This window comes from Colossoma macropomum, unplaced genomic scaffold (genome assembly GCF_904425465.1).
Source record: "Colossoma macropomum unplaced genomic scaffold, Colossoma_macropomum, whole genome shotgun sequence".
Lineage (NCBI taxonomy): Eukaryota > Metazoa > Chordata > Actinopteri > Characiformes > Serrasalmidae > Colossoma > Colossoma macropomum.
Window position 1 is genome coordinate 3,658,440 of NW_023494810.1, and position 22,472 is coordinate 3,680,911.

The window sequence follows — 22,472 nt, forward strand, 5'->3', positions numbered from 1 at the left end:
AGAGATCAGTCTTATATCAGTCAAGGAACAGGACCACAAACCGCTTGTTTAATTCTAAGGTATGAAGAGAAATTTTTGTACAACCCCATTTTAAAAAAAAGTTGGGATGCTGTGCAGAATGTAAATAAAAATAGGATGCAATGATGTGCAAATCATGTAAACCATATTTTGAAAGGAAAATAGTACAAAGACAACATATCAAATGTTGAAACTGAGAAATTTTATTGGTTTTTGAAAAATATATGCCCATTTTGAATTTGAATGTTCCAAAAAAGTTGGGACGGGGGCCTGTTTACCACTGTGTTTCACCACCTCTTCTTTTAACAACACTCTGTAAGTGTTTGGGAACTGAGGAGACACTGCTGTAGTTTTGAAAGTGAAATGTTTTCCTGTTCTTGCTTAACACAGGATTTCAGCTGCTCATCAGTTCGGGGTCTCCTTTGTCGTATTTTTTACATTTCATAATGCACCAAATGTTTTCAATGGGTGACATTGAACTGGATTGCAGGCAGGTCAGGTTAGCATCCAGACTCTTTTGAAGCGGAGCAATACTGTTGTTATACATGCAGAATGTGGTTTGATAATGTCTTGCTGAAATAATCAAGGCCTTCCCTGAAAAAGACGTTATCTGGATGGCAGCGTATGTTGCCGAAACATGTATATATCATTCAGCATTAATGGTGATTTCACAGATGTGCACATCACCCATGCCATGTGCACTAATGCCCCCTATACCATCATGAATACTGGCTTTTGAACTGTGCACTTATAACAAGCTGAGTGGTCTTTAGCCCGGAGGACACAGTGTCCATGATTTGAAAAGAATTCAAAATGTTGATTCGTTGGACCACAGGACACTTTTCCACTTCACCTCAGTCCATTATAAATGAGCTCGGGCCCAGAGAAGGTGGCAGCATTTCTGAATTCTGTTTATGTACAGTTTCTTCTTTGTGTTTTAGGGTTTTAACTTGCATTTGTGGATGCAGTGATGAACTGTTTTTCACAGACAGTGTTTTTCAGAAGTGTTTCTGAGCCCATGCAGTGATTTCCACTACAGAATCATGTCTGTTTTTAATGCAGTGCCGCCTGAGGGCCCAAAGATCACGGCCAGCAAATACTGGTTTTTGCCTTGTCCTTTACATACAGAGATTTCTCCAGATTCGCTGAATCTTTTAATGTTATTATGTACCGTAGATGATGAAAAGCAAAAGTTCTTTGCTATTTTATGTTGAGAAACGTGATTCTTGAATTGTTGCACTATTTGATCGTGCAGTGTTTCACAGAGTGGTGAACCCCTCCTCATCTTTACTTCTGAAAGACTCCGCCTCTCTGAGATGCTCTTTTTATACCTGTTGTTAATCAGTCACCAGGTGTTTTGTTGCCCCGTCCCAATTTTTTTGGAATGTGCAGTTGGCATCAAATTCAAAAATATTTTTCAAAAAACAATAACATTTTTCAATTTCAACATTTGATATGTTGCCGTTGTATTATTTTCAATTAAATATATGATTTACATGATTTGCACATCATTGCATTTAATTTTTATTTACATTTTGCACAGCGTCCCAACTTTTTTGGAAATGGGGTTATATATAAAACCCCACAAATGTTATAAGTGAACTTCATCAGAGAAATAAAATACAAGACAAATGTAGGACTTGGCCCTTTAAAGCAATAAGAGTCTGTGTGTTACAAAGGGTTTATAACAGTAAAGGGGTTGGTAGGCACAATTTATTGTTAACACAAATCACAATAAACACTTAACTAGGCTGGTACCATGAGCAATTTTGATCAAATCAATAAATTGGGACTAAATTATAGATGAATATTAGTATTTTCAGTGTTGATATATTTTTATACTCCTAGTAGGGGTTGGGGAAAATGAGTCTGATCCCTCTCTGATATTCCCCCTCTCTCACACAGCCTGTTGTTGGACGTTCACATGCTCGGATCGTGTATTGCCACAAGGGATTTTATGCGTCTACACCAGGGGCATTTCACAACTCTGTGCCGACCTTGTCACTAATACAGCATGGTGCGATGTTTCCACTCATGTGAGTGCTATTGTTGTCTGCCATTGACACACTCGTTTAGCACGGGCTTTCACGTGCGAAGAAGACGACACTTCTAATTACAGCCTGCGACTCGTCAAAGACGAACATCTGAGAACCTCCCTGTGTTGAGATTTGTTATTGTCATTGGAAATAGACAGCAGGTCCTTCCACGTGAGGCAGTCATTATGGAACAGTTAACAAGCCAGTTCCTAGCCTTAAACCTGCAATGGATGCTGCAGTTCCATGTGATGTCTCAAGGGAAGCATATGGTGTTTGGTTTTTGGAATATTTGAAAATATATATTGAAATATATATTGAAAATATTTCCTCTAGATTTTTGGTGGGAATATTGAAAACATTTTCCTCTGATTTTGATGGGAATATTGAAAATGTGTCCCTCCAGTTTAGTGCAAATATCGGAAATTTTTCCTCTGAAATTCAGTGGCATTTTTAAAAATAATTAATTTCCCTGCAGTTCAATGGGAAAAGTCTCAAAAACCCCAGTAGTTAGAAAAATTTTACTTGAATTTGGATGGGAATATCAAAATGATTTGGAAAGAGTCCTCTGGATTTTGATAGGAACACTGAAAATAGTCCTGTGAAGCTTGATTAGAATATTGAAGATAGTGCCCTGAATTTTTGTGGGAGTTTCAAGAAAGTTTCCCCTTTAGTTTGGTGGGAATATGAAAAATGCTTCCCTTCATGTTTGGTAGGAATATTGGAAATGTACAGTTTGAAATGTAAAATGTTTCCCCTGTTGATGGGGGTTGGGGGTCTGAAATGTTTGCCCTAAATGTTCTGTGGGAATATTGAACGTGTTTACCCTGCAGGTCAGTGGGAATCTCAAAAATATTTTCCCTAGAGTTGGGTGGGAATATTGAAAACGATTCCTTTGAACCAAAAGCATTGCTTTGTATCTAGGATATCGTCAGGGTTTACTGTGTGTCATGTTATCTCAGGTGTAACTGTAGCTCAGGCCTTGCAGGGGGCTCGCTGCAGGACCTCTGTGAGGTGCTGAAGTCCTCCGCTGTGTTTGGACCTGGCCAGAAAGCACGGCCATTACAAACCCCCTCACAAACAGCTTACATAAAGCTCCAGTGCATCTTACACAACCCAGGGCCGGAAAATCGATCCAGCAGGGAGCAGCAGAGGGCAGCAGGGGTGGGTTTAAAAGGGAGGGTGGACTGGTGCTGTGAGGACAAACCATTACAGGTCTGAGCCGGTCAGGCCTGGGGCCTCCAGGATCACACATGTTCTAACATTGGTCACTAATGGAGGCTGTGTATTGGCAGCATTTAGTTGCATCACGTCATCATTCCATGGAACACTATTGGTGTTACATATGATGCAGCTGTAAACAATCTTAGAATAGTAGCATGAGAACATAGGGTGTGGCACATGACAGGCAGGGGTGAGAATGTTTGAAGAGGCTGGTAACAGGAAGGACACATGGGTTCACCTATAAAGCGAATGTACAGTAAAGTGCTTGTGCCGCCTGTTGGCAGTGAACAGCTATAATTAAGATGCCACACTTAGGACAAAATTCGAAAAGTATTGTGACATTACATTTTTGCCATATCGCCCACCTCTGTTGGCATCCATTGCCTACTATTAGCAAACTACACTGCTTGTCATAATTATAGTTTATTGTAGTTATTATTAATGATAAATTATTTGCTGAACATGGTGTGTTCAATTGAATTCTATTGTATCATTTTCTAAAAGGAATAAGCCACTTGAGGCTGTGCGCTACACTGATTTTACCATGGTTGGGGGGGTTTAACTCTTCTTTACAGTAGCCACGTTTACATGCAGCCTAATAATCCGTTAATAATCCAAGTAATAGCTCAATCGGAATAGGCTAGTCCAATAGAGGCCATTCGGAATACAGTTTCTATCCGACTGATCGAGGTGGGTAATCCTGTAAATAATCAGTTAAATAGGAGAATAATATCCTGTATCTGATTACATTCCCTATCAGAAAGTTTAAGTCCGTTCTGATCATGTTCGTCGGATCATAGTGAAAGTTTATACCGTTCAACATGGCGGAGCAGAAACTGGTCTGCAGAGGAGACGAAGTTTATGCTCTGATCTTTAAAAGACGGCGGTGGGACGGACGTCCAGCTTATGTGTCTCAGAACACGACGTCTTCCTCTCGGCCTTCTTTAATAAGGACATGTGAAGGACGTTTTCCTGAGTCTGACGTCATTTTAAAGCAGTTAAAAACACAAGCACTGCTCACTGCTGCTCATCTCACTCTGACTGGACTCACGTGATGCTGATTGTCAGGGTAACGTCTACACTAAATCGTTCTCTACGCATGAGCGTCATTTTAGTCGGATTTCTGGTAGTGAGCATGTCAACGGAGATTTCCATCAGATTGTTGAGTAGAGTGAGAAGCGCCACAGTCTTAATCTGTAATCAGAATCTATGTAAACACAGACACTGATCCTAATTCTTCTTCTCCAGCCCAAAACTAGCTCTGAACACATTATTGGTTGTGTTATTGTTGTGTTATGCCGTGCTCTGAAGGGCAGCATTATATCCATGAGCTTCACGGGTTTGACTGAATTCACAATATTATATTGTCATGTTTTCTTTCATCTGTGTTCTCTCATTACTAATACCTTAGCATGCATTAAGCAAAAACAGAATACAGCCAATTGGGAACCATTGTAGTGTCAACCAGTCCTGACTGCTAGCCTAGCCACTGAGCTACAGGCCAGTAATCACAAACAAGCTAGCATTAATGTAACACTTACCTCAGTGATTATTCAAAATACTCAAGAAAACAGTGATTCTGTCTCTTTTCAGCACAAAATGGACACCAGCTGTTTACTTTTTCAGCCAGAGAAAAGAAGCCAAAACCGAGATTAGATAACTAGATAGCCTGCTACCTTGCTAACTTTAGCTTTAAGCTTGTCATATTCCTCACTTGATGCGATATTTGAGTAATCCATTCTCCTCATTGATGATTTGAAGACAGTTACTACAGTTCTATGGCTGCAGTAAAGTATCTGGCTTCCTAGCAGTAATGATAGGTAGCCTTTTTTTCTGCATCAGCCAGCTAACAACGACAAAACTATTAATAACAGACCCCAAAAATCCACCCAAACAGCTGAAGTTTTACAAACTCCCTCCAGCCTTTAAGATGCATCATTAGAAGGGGTTCCTAGTCTTTAAACCAGAAAATCTCACTAAGACTACTGTGGCACTGTTGTCGGATGCAAGTAGGCATGTTTACAACAGATGTAGCGATTGGTCATTTTGGCTAGTGAGTCACTGAAAGCAGAGTTTACCTAAAGTATGATTCAGCTCCAAATGTGTTAAGAGAGACTTTTTGAACGCTACGTTTCTAAAACTGATATAATATGTATAATATAATATATTCAATATGATATATGACCATGCTAGCCATGTAAATTGAAATTTTTATATTCATTGACGTTTCCAGGCCCTGCATAATGTGTGAGTTAGTTGTTATGAACGAGGTCAACATTGAAAGTATGTTGTGTCCAAAGCGGTTATAGTCAGAGTTTAGTCATCAGTGAGTCAGAGAGAGAGGGGAAGCCCCTAAAGTCACTCAGCACAGACCTGCTGCTGCTGCGTAACTGGAGCCCTGCAGACCACGTGTGTGTGTGTGTGTGTGTGTGTGTAGGTGTGTGTGTGCTACACACAGTGGATAAACACAGGTGCTTGTCCCTCTCAGTTGGAGAACAGCAGGGGACGGATACAAGCTGTCTTCTTTGTCCAGCCTGGTTGTTGACATTGTCTTAACCCTTGTGTGGTGTTCAGGTCTGTGGGACCCATTTTCACCAAAAAGAAAAAATGATGTGATTTATTATTATTTCAACCTCAGATTCTTGTCCTTTGCTCATTTTCTGTGAAGAACATATAAAATAACCCATTTTCAGTGTCTTCACTCTGTTCACCCCCCACCACATTTATATTACACATGTGGTGTTGGGTGAACCTGCGGGGAGTAAAAGTGTGGAGGTGCTGTGTTCTTCACCCTGTTCTCCTCGTATATGGCCTGCTGTTAGTGTGTGTGTGTGTGTGTGTGTGTGTGTGAGGGTGGACAACATGGACAGGCTGCTGACTGGCTACAGCTGCTAAAGGAGAACCCTACACTGGACACTTAAACAGCTGGTATTTTTACATAAATTATTATGGCTGTATTGATAAAAAAACAATAATGTGGTGGGTCACCAGACCACTGAGTAACAAACACATCAACACCACAAGGGTTAACAAGAAACTCATCAAACTAATGCATAGATAGTTAGATAGATAGATAGATAGATAGATAGATAGATAGATAGATAGATAGATAGATATGATTTGATTTGTTTTCAAGTTTACGCACCCATGGTCAGCTGATGTTTTGTTGATTTTCTAGCTGAAAGTAAGTAACACATCCTCTGCAGAGAGCACCCTTCTGCACATTTTATTTTATGCTTACTATTTATTAGCTGAATTCAGCATATTGGAAAAATTAAATAAATAGAACCCAAAATGTGGCCTGTGCAAAATTTGACACATTTTATGTTGTATGTTTTTTCCAATACATTAAATTCAGCAAATACATTTTGCACTAAACTGCACAAAATGCCATATTTGTTTATTCTCTGTAGAGAATGTTAACTTAGAAAATCAATTGAACGTGTCATTTGACCATCTTTTGCATACAACTGTACATAATTACATGATTATTTACATAATTACATAATACATTTATATACACAGGTACAGGTCTGCACTTCTGACTTTTCAGTTTGTTTTGATATCAAAACATGAAGAAAACAAGCAAAAAAAGAATTTTATTTTTTTTTTTCATTCTGCAAAACAAGCTGGAACCTCACAACAATAACTATCAATCAAATTCAATTCATAACAAAATATCACCTTTTCTACTTACAGACGTAAAAATGAAGTATAGTTTGAAAGCTTAGAATCTGCATTTTTGACAATTTCTTTACTGCTTTCAATGAAATACATTTAATATTAAATTACACCCTGCTGGCAACTTATTGAGGTTAATATTAAAAAGATTTCTTTTTAATATATAGGATCAGATATATGGGAATATTTTTAGCTTAATAATAGTTTTGAACATAACATAGAGTTACTGTGCGCAGACAAAGTGTATTAATATAGCTGTGTATTTCTGAATGCACTCTGTGTCTCTGTTATGAAAGCTTTTGAGAGCTGCAGGTCAGTGGCCTTGCATTCGGGCCTGTTTTTCAGACGGCTGGAACAGAGCAATCCTTGCATTCTGAAATGGGCAGGAACAGAGTGTGCAGATTGGCTTCCTGAGAGGATCACAGAGAGAACATTTCTTCAGTGTGGTTTCTTTACTGTTTCAGGGTTGGTAGGGACTTTGTACAGTTTACTGTATAGTGTTCGTGGAGTTCCAAGCTTTGTCATTGTGTAATGTTAGCTGCTGTTATATGGCTCGGTAAGCTGACTCCATTAATCTTTCATATGAATTCCTTGCAAATATACCTGGCCGGTGATGTAGTGGTATATCATGATGCTATGTGATGTACTTTTGTTCATTTATATAGAGGGCAGTACATAATACGGTGTCAGAAACACAAACCAATCTGCTTTAGGGAGGAATATGGTTATTTAAATGTACAGCTATCTAATCTTCGTATTCGTTTACCTCCTTAGGTATTCGAATACAGCATGTTTGCTTTGTCGTAACAAGCACATAGTGTCAGTAATGCAAAGCACTGCTCTTAAGAAGCTCCACTTTGTGGAGAATCTCCAGTCTGCTAAACATGCATGAGTGAGTTACAAGCCGCATTGCATCTCCTGTTAAACCATGTGGTGAGCTACAGCGGATGCTGCGTTTGCATGTTGGTGAAAAGCTGCCAGTGGCAAAATGGGTGTTCCATTGTTTTCATGGGAGTTTTGACATTTATGGCTCAAATTGAAGTCCTAGCTCTAATAGTCACAGTCCACCACTGCTAACTACTAAACGCTGGAAAAAACTTTTAAAGACGCGACTTCACATACTTTTATCAGTCTAGCAATTATATCTTTTTCCGAGAAGCTCGGCAAGATTGACAATCAGATCGGCAATTAGAATTCAATCTGGGCTCCCGAGCGGTGTAGCCGTCTAAGCGTTGGCTCTATCATCATCAGATGAAAGTGAGTTCGATCCCTGGTGATGCTACAGCCGTCCGTGGCCGTGAGTCCAAGCGAGCACATTTGGCTTTGCTCTCTCTGGGTGGGTAGGATGGCCCCACTTTCTCCCCCCATCACCTAACGCCATGCTAGTCAGTGTGACGTAACAGATCTGGAGGTTAGCGCTTTTCTCCGAGCGCGTTCAGCTGTCCAGGGACGTTGCGTGAGCGGCAGTTCGAAAAGATGCAGTGGCGCTTCACAGGACTCGGAGGAAGCCTGTGTTAGCCTTCACCCTCCTAGAGCTGGTACTATTGTGTGATTGAGTCCTAACTAGTGGGTGGAATTGGACGCGACTAAATTGGGGAGATAATTGGGGAACCCCCCCAAACAAGACAAAAAAAGATAGCTCAACTGAAAAAATTCAAATAAGTGTGGTCAACTTTTCATACACTAAATATCACAGGGTCCATTTACCTTTGTGGGCGGGGCATCTGAAGGTGAGGTTGCAGTAGCTGCATGGAGTAAATGTATTTTGATTTGTGCTTGACCACGTTGGCCAAGATTGCCCAACTTGTTACATTAGCCTTGTAGCTATATTGCAAATCTAAAGCAGTAACCTTTGTGTTTTTATATGTATTGTTGATAATGGTGAAATAATAGTAGATCTCAGGGTGGGAAGATGTTTTGGGGACCCTGCATATACCTCTCTGCCATGAATGGATTTTAATTTAGGCCAAAATCTTTATTATAAAACACAGTCTTAGACATCAGGCAACATAGTCATAATGATTTTATGTAATAACTTTCTGCAAGGTACCTTTTAGAGGTATACCCGCTTTGGACACCTGGTTATTTATCTCCACCACGGTGGTGAATTCTGATTCTGTAAATTTCTCTACAGCGGTCCATTTTACATCAATACTGAATGACTTAAACATCTTAATAAATTTACTATGCAGAATTTTTGAAAAAGCGGTACGGTTCCCCTTTAACAAACTGAAAATCTAATGGAAATCAGACTGAAGGGTGTGTAGATCTTACACACTGCTGTGTTAATAGCAATGTTAATGCTTTTGCACTGTTTCTAATGAGGTGTTGTCACTTGAATCAGTTGATGTGATTTCACTGCAGTAGTTCTGTTTATATTACTGCGCTGAACAGCGTGTAGGCAGTGTGCAGCAGGCTGAAAGCGCAGGCTATGGTTTCTTTATAGTAGTAGTAGAATTATGTAACTGATGCAGGGCAGAATTTGCCTTTGCCTGGTGCTTAAAATAGAAACTGTGTGTCTGGTCTTCTGAGGCTGGATCAATAGCTTCTTCCACTGGACCTGCTTTGGTGCAGCGCATCATTCGGACATCGTTCAAAAGTTTAGGGTCAGTGATTTGTAATATGAAACCAATTTGGCTTTGCAGATGCATGTATATAATAATTGTGGTCTTCTTGTCTGGTCTGACTTCACAGGTTTTAAATTATTGATAAGAAGCTGTAAAAAATTCAGATGAACAGAGCTGTAGATGATTCTAAAATAACTGAAAGCTGTACATTGTGGAGAATGAAGGTGTAATAAAATTAATGCCTCATATTTGAAAGGTGGCGATCAATTTTCGAGGCTTGACAAAAATTGATTGTAAATAGAAAATAGTAAATTATTTACCCCTTAATAATCTTGTGTTTCCAAAATACTTGAGATATTGAATAAAACATATGACGGTATCTTTCCATGTCTAGCTTATAGTATTCCAGTGTACACTGTATGAGATATTGATGTAATTAAAATTGTATGAAAATTAAATTTAATAAGTGATTCCAGATAGATAATTATGTCCTATGTAAAAATTTTAACATCTCTGGTCACATTACATGTTTTATTGAATTTCTAAGCAAAAAATAAATACACATCTTCAACAGAGAACACACTTAAATATGGCAAATATGGCATTTGCCTGCAAATTGTAATGCACCATTTCTTATTCATGTATTGGAAAAAAAAATATATGAAATATAAAATGTGCTATAACTTTTGCACAGGCCATATTGTATGTTTTATTTTTTTTGTTGCTCCCCCAATATGTTAAATTCAGCAAATAAACAGCAACTGCACATTAATATTCAAAACACCTTTTGAATATGGAAGAGAATATTTAAGTCAACATTAAATACATTGTAGTTATACACTGGTTGTAATTATTACATATACAGATAACACAAAACGTAATTGATTCCAAGCTTTGGAATGCTGCTATATGTGCTCTTGTGTAATGCAGCTTTGTGCACATCAGCAGTATAATTGTGGCACGTTGCACCAGAGTGCAGAGCGGTGGGTGGAGCCAGGAATGGGGGGATCCCTCTCTATTGCTATTTTTAGCCCACTGCGTCGCAGGCCCACGCCGGAAAAAACTGCAGCAGGAGCCCTGATCAGTCCTCCACGTCACGCAGGCTGTTGCTACCCCACAAAGGCAAGAAAATGTACCCCCCCCCCCAACCACACGCTCCCAACCCCACGCTCCCAACCCCTTTCCCTCCTAGCCCACTCTGATTAAACCAACCTGCTGCTCCAGTGCCTCTTTGACACGATCGACTGCATTTGCAATTTGTGTACGTTTGATTTTTTGACTTTGCTTTAAGAAAAATTTTATTCAAAATAAATAAAACTATATAGTGACAAATTACAAAACATAAACGTAAAATAAAGCAGATATCTTTAGATTTATATACGCTAATCCACAGTGCCCACCCTGAACAGTATATGCAGATATGATATGATGCAGTATTGTCAGTGTGGTGGATTCACAAATTCAATATGAACAGAAAACAACAGCCGCAGTGCATTCAAGGTCTGATAGACATTGTCAACAGTTACCTGACTTGCCGCAGCCAATTGCCTGTCACCCAGCTTCCCAGCAGCTCCCTGAGCTCCTCCTGGGGTGACCTTTCTATCAATAGCTGCTCGACAAGAAAAAAAAAGCCCTCTCCTTCAGAGAGAGGCTAAAAATAGCCCAGAAGGCTGATGCATTATGTTAACGCCAAGCCGAGCTACTACTCCTTCCACCTCCGCAGGCTGGCTGTGAACAAGGAGAGAGCGAGAGGGGCGTGCGACGGAGGGAACTGGCACAAAGGCAGAAAGAAGAGGGACAAGGGCAGCTGGGTATTTGCGTCTGATGGTGTTCGGGCTGCTGCTAAAATACCAAGGCGCCCACTCGCAGCTGCTCTTCTCACACATTTTTCTCTTCTGATTGTGATTAAAATATTGGGGCAATTACATTTTCAGAGTATAATATGCTCTATTATATAGCCTTTATATTAGGCTCCATGCAATTAACAGAGCTATTGTGTTGTAGAGACAGTGCTGAACTCTGTATGGGTCGTGCTGTATCCTTTGTAGTACTTACAGAACTGTGAGACGATCCCTCATTTATTTAATTTCTTGTTAAAATTGCTATTCACTACAAGTTATTCATTTTTAGGAGGTATTTCTGAGGAGATTTAAGGAATAAAGCAGAGAAAATGAATGTTTATGAAGCAGGAATGCAGAAAATGGAGCTCCTTACAACCAGACAAGACCACCAAAATCAGTCTCAATCAAATACACAGTTATAAAGCTTAGAAACAAAGGTACTGCTGGTGTTCTCAGATCAATGGGCTGACCACCCCAGAGTGCAAACCTCATTGTCACTGAATGTGAATAATTGGATTTTGAGATGCAGAAAATGCAACCAACTTTTAAGACTGAACTTTGGAGAAAGAATGTCCCTGCAAATTTCCTAAAAAACTGAAAATAAGTGTCCCAAAAAAGAATGGCAGCTGTAATCAATGTGAAAGTCTGCATGATCAAATAGTGCAACAATTCAAGAATAACGTTTCTCAACATAAAATAGCAAAGAACTTTTGCTTTTCATCGACAACTATACATAATAACAAAAACCAGTATTTGCTGGCCGTGATCTTTGGGCCCTCAGACGGCACTGCATTAAAAACAGACACGATTCTATAATGGAAATCACTGCATGGGCTCAGAAACACTTCTGAAAACCACTGTCTGTGAACACAGTCCGTCACTGCATCCACAAATGCAAGTTAAAACTCTGAAATGCAAAGAAGAAACCAAATATAAACAGGATCCAGAAACGCTGCCACCTTCTCTGGGCCCGAGCTCATTTCAAATGGACTGAGGGGAAGTGGAAAAGTGTCCTGTGGTCCGACGAATCAACATTTGAAATTCTTTTGGGAAATCATGGACACTGTGTCCTCCAGGCTAAAGACCACTCAGCTTGTGGTGCATTAGTGCACATGGCATGGGTGACATGCACATCTGTGAAGGCCCCATTAATGCTGAACGATATATACATGTTTTGGCAACATATGCTGCCATCCAGACGACGTCTTTTTCAGGAAGGGCCTTATTTCAGCAAGACAATGTCAAACCACATTCTGCATGTATTACAACAGCATTGCTCTGTATTAAAAGAGTCCAGGTGCTAAACTGGCCTGCCTGCAGTCCAGACCTGTCGCCACTGAAAACATTTGGCACATTATGAAATGAAAAATATGACAAAGGAGCCCACGAACAGATGAAATCCTATATCAAAGAAGAATGGGAAAACATTTCACTTTCAAAACTACAGCAGTCGTTGTTGGCATCAAATTCAAAATGGGCATATATTTTTCAAAAAACAATACAATTTCTCAGTTTCAACATTTGATATGTTGTCTTTGTAGTATTTTCCTTTAAAATATGGTTTACATGATTTGCACATCATTACATTCTATTTTTATTTACATTCTGCACAGCGTCCCAACTTTTTTGGTAATGTGGTTGTGAAAAAAAAAATACAGATAAAAGACCTTAGAACTTAGTACAATTAAAAAATTGAGCTTTAGAGATATTAAAATAAGATGATCTGGAAATCGTGACAAAGTAGGACTTGATACAGTTATAAACGTTTCTTTTAAATTGTATAAATTAAAATAAACTGGCAATCAGCCACCAGCAAAAACTATGTAAAATATTCAGAGAGCCTGATTGTTTCCAAATGTTATAAATCAAAGCAGCAAGTGAGCAGCAGAGGGGCTGTGTTGGTTACTGTAAAATAAGACTGCGGTATCTTATATTAAAGCTTTCGCTGTCCATGGTACTGTAAAATCACAGCTGTAACGTGCGCCACACGGTGCCGATAAAACGGTCACGCCCTTTACTGTAATTGTCCTCATCTAGGAGTCACAACAGCCCCTCATGTGAACATCCAGTCAGCTTCTAAATAAAGCACAGACACAGTTCATGGGCAGCAGCGGCTCAGCACGACTCACGACTAACTCGATTCCCTTATGATGGTGCTCCGCAATCATTACTATCTCTGGCACTCGTTCGGTGGCAACTGGAGTTGCTAGGCAACTGAGTTGGGTCAATAATGGATAGTAGGGTTGTATGTTTTCTCTCTCTCTCCTTTCTTTTCTTTCTAGTGGCACTGCCGTGATGCCTCTTCATTACAGCTGCTGAAACGTTCATCAAGAATCCCCTGGGACATTCTTTACTGAGCACCACAGCGCAGGAATGCACAGAATGGGCTTGAACGCTGAGTACATGTGGATCGTGACTGATCTGTACTCATGCATTAAAATGTCTCACGGTTGCTTTTCAAATCGGCTACACTAACTGAGCGAATTATGCAATAAAGTAAACACAAGCTCGTTCTTTGCCGTCCCTCGCAGATCATTTCCTTTCAAAGCCATTATCAGAATTAATTTCTTTTAGACGTCCTCTCATTTCCTCTTAGCTCCACTGTGTGCCATGAGGTTTGGAATGGAAACGGGTAATTTCAGCTTCAAGGATGTTTGCTTTCTCTAATTTCTCTTTTTCCAATTACTGAAATTAAAACGCTCCTGTGAGAGCGCTCGTTTGTGTTCACAGTGTTACATTGGGAGAACAAATTTGGCCTCGTCTAATTACTTTTTCATAGCGGTGCGCCGTCTGTCATGGCTGTTGCTCTGAAGATGATCCTGGAGGCCACTGAAGGGCCATCAGCAGATCGGATTCATGTCCTTTAACCCTGTTTTTGTTTTAATAAGCACATATCCCGTATCTCTTGCTGGATCTGTCATGCTGGTGCTAGATTGGACCGGTTACCTTGGCTGAATGGCAACACTATCGACTGTGTGTCCCTGGCTGGTACGCCTGGCTAAATAAAGCACAGCATCACAACCAGGCAGCAGCCCAATGCTAGTCAGGCTTTTGCCCATCGCAGCAAAGGAACTGGCAAACAACGTGTAGCATTGCTAATGACGCTAGGGCCGGATGTTAGCTCGTCAACGCTAAAAAAGCCCAAAATCTGGAATTACATGTTGTCACTGCGCCGCTTCGCCAGCCCACGTTTACAGTACTATATTTACATTTGAAAGCAATTGCTAATTATCAGATGCCATGATTTTGCACACGCATTTGCATATTAACCTCGCTCCCACCATGCCGTGTTGCGCAGCTTTATTGCATCAGAGTTGCGCACAAGAAAATTGCCTCCAAAATAAACCCTTCCCCCATTTGATTTTAATAAACGTCACCAGAGAAGGAGGCGATCATATCAAACTGAGGAGAGGGATGAGACGATAACACATGCATCCCATTAAAGTGGCCACATAGTGAAGGATGTGCACCAGAATGACCCCCCACCACCTCCCACAGATGCTAACAATACAAACAGGCCACTCATTGGAAAATTGGTTGCTGGAAAGGACAGAGTTGCTATGTAGGCCACTAATGGACATTGGCTTTCGATAGCAGGCGCTTTATACCGAACAGGATTATCAGTTTGTGTTTGTTCTCTTTTCAAAGCACACAGGAACAGGAATCAATTTAAGGAAAAGCATTTGCCTGGTCGAAAAGTCAAAAGGTCAAAAGGAACAAATGGAGAAAGCATAATTCATTTCCACACTTGAGATTAATTAGCATGTTCTGTTTGAGAGCATAGCACCAAATATTTTAAAAAGCAGAGTCAGTATATCACTATTCTCAGAACTACCCCCACCCATTTGGACCTGGAACAATCACGAATCTCTGTGGTATTTAGACACCGTCCCAGCGGTTGGTGCCTCGGGGGCCACGTTTCAGAGAAAGTGACCACCGCTGTGGGGGCGTTTGAAGCTGGACTCACGTTGTTCCCTCTGTGGGTGACACAGGGACACTCAGAGGCTCCCTGTATTTGATATCTCTCGTGTCGCTGTGTAGTAAAGGGCAGGCCTGGGGTCGGCCAGAAGATTTGATGAATTATTGAGGTCCAGCCCGGAATAGGGCAGCTTTGATGGCTTAGCTTTTGAGGAGCTTGTTTAGACTGTCCTGCTGGTATAGGTACATTTTGTAACCTTGGCTGCATCAAATAATTGACCATCATTAGTTGGTGATTTATCTTTAACCAGCAAGCCTAAATTTATAGGTCTGTGTAGCGGAACTAATTGCTTATTGTGCCTTTATGCGTACAAAAACGTTTCTCACCTTATATGATAAACTCACCTATTCAAATAGTAACTGTTGTTGTCTGGAAATTAAATTGAAGTACACATTTTTTCTACCTGTAGCTCATCAAACAGTTGCTTACTTGTTGCTTTGGGTAGGTCATCTGTTTGACTCAAGGCACCCAAATAACACTGCTCTACTTACATGTAATATGAAAGGCGTATCATCGGGACTTTTTCCTGTCACATGGTGATGTGCAGTCTTAAAATAAAACTTCCTAAGTGGTTCTTAGCTTGAAAACCTTAAAGTGGTTCTTCACTCATCTCACGGTTCCTTAAAGGACCATCCATTGAAAAGTTGCTTCCCTCCAAAGAACCCTTTTTGTGACCTTTTTGAAAATGTATATTGTCGGGAGATGGCAGCTTCAGTCCCTGACGATGCCACAGCCATCCAACCTCCATGTTGAGCTGAACACTGATATTGCACTAGTTAGCTGGCTTCATATCTTGCAGGAAGCCCGTACTAACCCTAATCCCCCACAGTGATAGCACTGTGTAAAAGGGGGAGATATAGGTTGCAGTTCGGAATTGGCCATTACTAAATTTGGGGAAGAACTTGGGTAAAAATGAGTATAAAGCAAAGGTTTCCTTCCCATCATCCTTAGCACCCAGACTCTTTTAATACTGAGCAATGCTGTTGTAATACATGCAGAATGTGGTTTGGCATTGCTGGAATAATCAAGGTCTTCCCTGAAAAAGACGTCGTCTGGATGGCAGCATATGTTGCCAAAACATGTATGTATCGTTCAGCATTAATGGTGCCTTCACAAATGTGCCAGTCACCCATACCATGTGCACTAATTCACCCCTACACCATCATGAATACTGGCTCCAATAACAAGCTGAGTGGTCTTTAGCCTGGAGGACACAGTGTCCATGATTTCCAAAATTATCTCAAATGTTGATTTGTTGGACCACAGGACACTTTTCCACTTCCCCTCAGTCAATTTTAAATGAGCTCGGGCCCAGAGAAGGTGGCGGTGTTTCTGGATCCTGTTTATATTTGGTTTCTTCTTTGCGTTTTAGAGTTTTAACTTGTATTTGTGGATGCAGCGACGAACTGTTTTCACAGACAGTGGTTTTCAGAAGTTCAGTCTTCTGAAAGACTCTGCCTCTCTGAGATGCTTTTGTATACCCAGTCATGTTACTAACCTGTTGTCAATCAACCACCAGGTGTTTTTTTAGCATTACACAACTTTACCAGCCTTTTGTTGCCCCTGTCCCAACTTTTTTGGAACGTGTTGTTAGCATCAAATTCAAAATCTGCATATATTTTTCAAAAAACAATAATATTTCTCAGTTTCCACATGTTCAATATGTTGTCTTTGTACTATTTCCAATTAAATATAGGGTTTAAATGATTTGCACATCATTGCATTTTGTTTTTATTTACATTACACAGCGTCCCAACTTTTTTGGAGAAGGGATTGTAATTAATAAGCCCTTCCTGAGCTGACGTGGGTGTATTAGAGTTGACCAGCACTGATTCAGAAGCAAAAAAGGCAAAGTATTAGTATAAAAACGTGCTATTCATGTAGTTCCTTGGCCTTGTCTGACTGAACTCCACCCAGCACCCCGGTCAGTACTCATTCCCATTCAAGAAACATCCCCTAACCTTTTCAACCTGCTTGTAGAAGGTTACATAAAACCTCAAACCCTCCTACTCTTGATGTAGATATGGACCACTTTTAACTGGATCCGACACCTTCAGCCCTCCAGGCGTCATGGCTGCACTTGATGGCTGCTCAAATCCACGGGCAGTCCCTTCCCTTCCGTCCAGGCTTTCCCTGGGACTTCCTGAGTGCTCTGGTCCCCTAAGTTGGGCGGAAGCTTGAGCATTAAGACACAGCTCAGTGGTCAGCAGCAGTGCCAGGGCCAGGGTCCCTGACTCACATCCACGCTCTGACACTCCCTTTAAAGGCTGCTTCCATCAGCTGCCTCATCGCTCTGACATGTTGCTGGGCTGCCTGGTACATCAGATCCTTAATGCGTGATAAGTGAAGCACATCGAGGCCACTTGTAAAGGAGCTCGGTCTGAGGCTGTCTGGCTGAGGATGACCATAGACAGGCTTCAGGAAGACAATGCCAAGAATGTCTTGACAAGGAACAAGAGCATGCAGACATTTAGCATTTTGAAGTTGCTTGAGAGCAATTTTTGCTCTACTCTGATGTTTTTTTTATTTTTAAGTATAAGTCTTTCACCTCCAACCAACTGATTTGATTCAGTTGTGATTCTATAGCTAACGATTCATCACAACAATGCATAATGAAATCTTAAAATACACCACAAATCTATTGCTTTTAGGATTCAGAATTAACATTTTTTTAAATAAATTGAATCCTCAAATGTGACTGGAGGAATGTTTGGATTTTTATGTTTGAAAATGCCAATAAATTTTATTTTGGCCAAACAATTAGCACCTAAACTGCAATTAATGCCGTTTAATTGCCATATTACATCAAAGCATGCAGGAGCCTCTTCTTGCATGCCCCCTAGTGGCCATTCTGCTGGTGGAATGGATGTCAGTTTGATATTTTTAAATAATATAATCAAATCAAACATTTTCCTCATAACTCTGTAATCAGATTAACTAGGACACTGTCGGCTCTCTGAGTGTAATATGCTGTGACTCTACGTTGAGCTGCTGGTGAGCAATGAGGAGTGAAAGGGGAGGGGTTAGAATCCCCTCACTGTGAAAACAAGTCGTGCCTCTCTATAAAGACGGCCAAGATAAAACCGCAGCTTTCTTCGTATCAAAAAATTAGTATCAAATCGTATCAAAGAAATAGATTTTCATGGCTACTCTGAAGGGAGGTGATGCATTTTAATGATGTATTGAGATCTTATGCTATGTTGCAGTATCATGTTAGATGTGCTGTATCTCAGATTTGCTGCACATATTTACTGCAACAATGCAGGATGTGGTTTGAACTGTTTCGCATATATTTAGACTCTTATCTCCTAATCAAGTTATTTGAAAGCTTCACATAAAAATGAAACTGTTCTCTCAGCTGGCACTAGTGTCGGTCAGACACAAGAGTCATACTTTGATTCCAGACAGAAGCCAGCTAATTTCTCTGGCCCAAGAAAGGCAACGAACCTTTCATCCTTTTTAAATTTTACCACATTAAGGCCTGTTTTACCACATTAAGGCCTGTTTTAAGGCTCTGGTGATCAGCCCCTGCTGAGCTGCCACCCTCACGGCCCTGCTTTTTTTGGACCATGCCCCCAGGTGTCTTACCATGCACCTATGTTTCCAGGACCTGGGCCAATCAGAGAGGCCAAAAATAGCTTCTGCTTGTTCATAACTGTTTTTTTTTTTGTTGCTGTTATTATTGTTGATCAACAGCTTGAGCAGCTTTTTTATAGCATACGCCTGTTGTCTGCGTGAATCATGGCCATCATATCCTTGTCACGGTCTGATGTCACTCGTCAATCGAACAGGGGGAACACAGCGTTCATTACAAACACTGATGGCTGGCTCTAGTGCCTTAATTAGGATCTGTCACTGGGGAGAAGGAGTGTTAAATAGTGCCGGTTCTGATATTGAACGTGTCTGTTCTGGGAGATGGATTACTGCTTTTTTTAGGGGCAATTGATGAAGGAACATTGTCAGTGTTACACTGTAAATTAGATGCAGAACAGCATGGTGCTAGGAAATTGACTTCCAGTGAAGAGCCATGGTTAAGTCTTTCTCCTTTGCAAATGGTGTTTTGAAGGTCAAGCAAAAATGCCATGACTTTATTTTCAATTCACATCATTTTACAGACACTATGATATTAATTTTACATACAGTATGATATCGATACCTCACTGTTGTTCTTTAATTTAGTACATATAGGGCCAGATTCCTAAAAGCTGGTGGTAACAGCACTACACCATGCAAAATGTGTGACAAGGTAAAAAAGAGCTATTCATACAGTCACCATGGTTTTGATGGTGATTAGCGCATTGGTGTATTTTTAATGTTCGTATTAAAGACCCACGCCAAGTGAAACTCCGTGTGGCCTGCCTGCCAAAAGAAAGGAAAATAAAGAAACACAGAAAACCAAGACTGTCAGAAACAGAGCTATGATTTTTTTAAGGGAAAAATGCTGACAAATAATAGTAAATTGTTTGATAAAGATGCTTTTAATTTCTAATCATGAAACAATGGGCCTCATTCACCAACCGTTTTTAGGACATTTCTTCTTAAACCCACTTACGCAGTTCTCACAAAGATTCTGACATTCACCGGTGTTCTCTTATTTGGGATTTGTTCTTAAGTTAGAACAGAATCTACACACACTCAAGGGCACAAAGGTGAGAACAGTTCAGCTTTTTCTAAGGACCTTTCAAGAACAAATTTAAGAAAAAACCTGTTGGAAGATGTTGGTGAACGAGGGCCAACGTTTCTTTATCAGAAAATGTTTTTACTATAAAAAAAAACATTTATAATAAAAATCGAATTATAAAATCTTAAAATCATAAAATTCAGCTACTCAGAAATGATAATTTAGTATGTAAGGTTTAATTTACTCATTAAATTATTCAATAACAATAATACAAATAGTAATATATTATTTTTTCCATTTCATTATAATTACAATAATTTTTACTTACATAAAGTTTAACATTTGGTATTTTTTATTACAAATAAAATTGAAATTAACCTGCTGAAATTCGAATTATTATGGGAAACTGTTTTAGCTACAGCAGCAGTTAGAAGGTCATGCTGTTATCATGCTGCTCTATTCAAACAAATCAAAACGTGTCTTTTAAGTATATTGGTAAATCAGCTGAGTGTGCGTATGTACATATGTATTTGTGGGACCAAACGTGTTTAAACATGGTAGTGAATGTAAGTCAAGCCACATCGGTTTCTTAATGGAAAAATGACCATCAGAGTGGTGTTATGAATCGCTACCACCATATGTAAATGAAGTGAACGTGTGGTATTTACTCTTACCATCACGGTTAATCTGCTGCCCTATGTACTTAAAAGGCTTGTGTAAATATGTGATATTAGTTTTACCATCTACTCTTATTCTTAAGGCTTATGCTCTCTTCCAGTGTGTTGCTCTCCCTTTGAGACATTATACTGAATGTTGAGGACTCCGCTGTGCTTTAACAGGCCTGTCACGTCGCACTTCCTGTCAGCAGGGATATCGGGGGGTGGGGGGGTGGATAACATACAGTAAGATAAGGTTATTCTGAGTACAGAAAGATTATTGTCTGTCCTACATCTTATCTGGAATTCTCTTTTTATATGGATAAATACAGAAACACTTGCCATGAGTACATGTACAGGTCGTAGCTCACTGGATGACCTTACTTTCATCCAAAAACAACTCGCTGAATAAGCCCTGTTATAACCGGTCAGTCTGTCACTAGCCTGAATGGCTCAGTAGCCTGTATACAAAGTGCGTCCATTTGAACTCGTCATATTTGATGTCACAGATTATATCAGTGGGCGATAATGAGTAGGTAAATCAAGTCACAATGACACAGAATAGCATGGTTATAGTATCTGAGACGATCATTTCTCCGTGCATATTATAATAATGTTGAAGACCATTCCTGCCAGACCCTTCTCCTCGTCCGTTTCTGGAAGCAGTATGTCAAAATTTGACTTAGTGTCTCAAAGTAATGACTTATTTCCTTGAGATTTTGACTTACTATTTCAAAATTATGACGTATTATCTCAGAAATTTGACTTGGTTTCTCAGAACAGTCCTGAATACTGAATTTCATTTTGACAACTCAGAATCTTGAGATAATAAGGCAAATTTTCGAGAAAGTAAGCTATAACCATGCTGGGAAAAAAAAAACATCATAGCACGTGAATTTCATGCTGGTCTGTGCTGGTTTAAGCTGGTCTAGTGCTGGTTTAGCTGGTCACCCAGTATGGTCACCAGCATCCAAACCACTGCATATAGCTGCTGTCTGAACAAAATGCCTTTAACATTATGTATAGATTTCTTGATGAATGACCAAAATAAATGGCCCAAAATTACTTATAAAAAGTCTGGTTCCATTGACTTACATATATTTTTGTTCTCCTGTAAAGTTTTCATTTTGGAGATATGAGGTTTTGCAGTGACACCAGCGATATGCTGGTTTTGCTGGTGACCAGCACAGTCACTTCCACTGCTGCTGACCAGCATCCCAGCATCCAAAACGCAGCATATGCTGGTCTGTGTTGGCTTTTTTTAGCCGGGAATTTCGATGTATTAAGTCACCATCTCAGTAAATGAGTCATTATTTTGAGATACTACGTCAAAATGTGAAGGAGGATACAGTGAATGAGCTGAACAGAGATTTTGGCTCCGTTTAGAATCGGTTGAAAGAGGCAGACTAACAACACAGACTGTGAGGATTCTGCTAAAACAAGTGTCCAGTCTCATTCTCAGTGATCCGGTGTGGCTCACTCAAAACGAGCTGGTGTTCACCTGATTCCACTAGTTTAGTCTAGTTTCTGCCTTCAAACCGCTGTTTATATGAGCTCCTGCTTTGCTGGAGTGAAAACCCGCAGCCACGCCGGCCCTTTGTGGATCAGACTGGACGCTCCTGTGCTAAAATAACCGTAACTACCGTCTCAAACCAGTGTTTATTCTAGCATCTTACTTACCTGCCTTATTACCCCACTTATCTTGACTGTTACCTCACTGATCCGTTTCTCTGCCACTATACACCCTTTAAGTGCTGCTGCACTCAGCACTTTAACTTTAGACCCATACTTTGCAATGTAAAGGTTACAGGTATGACTGTGTGTGTGTGTGTGTGTGTGTGTGTGTGTGTGT

General features: G+C 40.1%; 1 protein-coding gene across 1 annotated transcript in view; it reads left to right on the forward strand.

Moving 5' to 3' along the window:
- Nucleotides 1-22,472, forward strand: part of LOC118799985 (phosphatase and actin regulator 3-like) — a 106,673-nt gene that overhangs the window by 83,447 nt on the left and 754 nt on the right. The gene's annotated exons all lie outside the window — the stretch shown is intronic.